The sequence below is a fragment of the Chionomys nivalis genome, chromosome 1 (genome assembly GCF_950005125.1).
Source record: "Chionomys nivalis chromosome 1, mChiNiv1.1, whole genome shotgun sequence".
Lineage (NCBI taxonomy): Eukaryota > Metazoa > Chordata > Mammalia > Rodentia > Cricetidae > Chionomys > Chionomys nivalis.
The window spans coordinates 64,367,581-64,369,342 of record NC_080086.1 but is presented as its reverse complement, the minus strand read 5'-3'; the positions used below and the strand labels follow the sequence as shown (position 1 = coordinate 64,369,342).

The 1,762-nt window shown below is 52.3% G+C and overlaps 1 non-coding gene across 1 annotated transcript; it reads left to right on the top strand.

Annotated features, from left to right (window-relative positions):
- The first annotated feature begins 1,401 nt into the window (after positions 1-1,401).
- Positions 1,402-1,507, top strand: LOC130890050 (U6 spliceosomal RNA). Its single transcript, XR_009058680.1, has one exon. It is a non-coding gene; the product is annotated as a U6 spliceosomal RNA (small nuclear RNA).
- Positions 1,508-1,762: the final 255 nt, after the last annotated feature.

Genomic DNA, 1,762 nt, shown 5'->3' with positions numbered 1-1,762 from the left:
GTGTCCAGCCCCGCTGTCCAGTCTGTAGCTCCTGGTGTCCAGCCCCGCTGTCCAGTCTGTAGCTCCTGGTGTCCAGCGCCCCGCTGTCCAGTCTGTAGCTCCTGGTGTCCAGCCCCGCTGTCCAGTCTGTAGCTCCTGGTGTCCAGCGCCCCGCTGTCCAGTCTGTAGCTCCTGGTGTCCAGCGCCCCGCTGTCCAGTGTAGCTCCTGGTGTCCAGCCCCGCTGTCCAGTCTGTAGCTCCTGGTGTCCAGCGCCCCGCTGTCCAGTCTGTAGCTCCTGGTGTCCAGCGCCCCGCTGTCCAGTCTGTAGCTCCTGGTGTCCAGCCCCGCTGTCCAGTCTGTAGCTCCTGGTGTCCAGCCCCGCTGTCCAGTCTGTAGCTCCTGGTGTCCAGCGCCCCACTGTCCAGTCTGTAGCTCCTGGTGTCCAGCGCCCCGCTGTCCAGTCTGTAGCTCCTGGTGTCCAGCGCCCCGCTGTCCAGTCTGTAGCTCCTGGTGTCCAGCGCCCCTCTGTCCAGTCTGTAGCTCCTGGTGTCTGGGACTTGCGGTGGCGCCAGTCTCCAGTCAGCCGCCTCACTGTGCTAGTTCCTGTGCCTGTCTGTGGCGGGGGTCTGTATGACAAGGTTCTCCGTGAGCTGCCCTCTCAGGCTCTAAGAGAGAAAATGGGTCTGTTCAGAAGCCACATTTGGCCTAGGAGAGGGCACATTTGCAGCTTCAGTATAGTTGGCTTTCTACCCAGACACGGTTGATGTGAGAGTGTCTTCTATCTTTCTGTTGCTTTCATTGGTTAATTAATAAAGAAAACTGCTTGGCCTGATAGGGCAGAATTTAGATAGGCAGAGTAGACTGAAGAGAATGCTGGGAAGAAGGGAAGTGGGCAGACGATATAGCTCTCCTCTTCAAGATGGATGCAGGTTAAGATCCTTTCTGGTAAGCCACCACCTTGTGGTGCTATACTCATTAATAGAAATGGGTTAATCAAGATATGAGAGTTAGCCAGTAAGAGGATAGAACTAATGGACCAGGCAGTGTTTAAAAGAATACAATTTGTGTGCTGTTATTTCGGGTGTAAAGCTAGCCGTGCAGGAGCTGGGTGGAAACACAGCCTGCCGCTCCTTCTACACATGGTAAAGGTGGAAGATCAGAAGTTTAAGGTCATCATCCTCAGCTTGCTTGAAGCCAGCCTAGGTTCCATGAGACTGTTTCAAAAAAGCAAAAGGAGGCCGGGCGGTGGTGGCACACGCCTTTAATCCCAGCACTTGGGAGGCAGAGGCAGGTGGATCTCTGTGAGTTCGAGACCAGCCTGGTCTACAAGAGCTAGTTCCAGGACAGGCTCCAAAACCACAGAGAAACCCTGTCTCGAAAAACCAAAAAAAAAAAAAAAAAAAAAAAAAAGCAAAAGGAGGGTGCGCGCTTCGGCAGCACGTATACTAAAACTGGAACGATACAGAGAAGATCAGCAGGGCCCTGCGCAAGGATGACACGCAAATTCATGAAGCGTTCCATATTTAAAAAAAAAAAAAAGCAAAAGGAGGGCAGAGAGAAGACTGGGTGTAAGAGAGCACTCGCTGCTTCTCTGGAGGACTCGAGTTCAGTTACCAGTTCCCATGTCAGGTGACTCACAGCTACCTGAACTCCAGCTCCAAGGGATATGCCTTTAACCAATGCAGGCACTTGCACTAATATATGTGTGCATATACCTAGACGCATGCACATAATTTAAAAAGATAAATCTAGACCTATGGTTATGGCAGGCAAACATCTTTT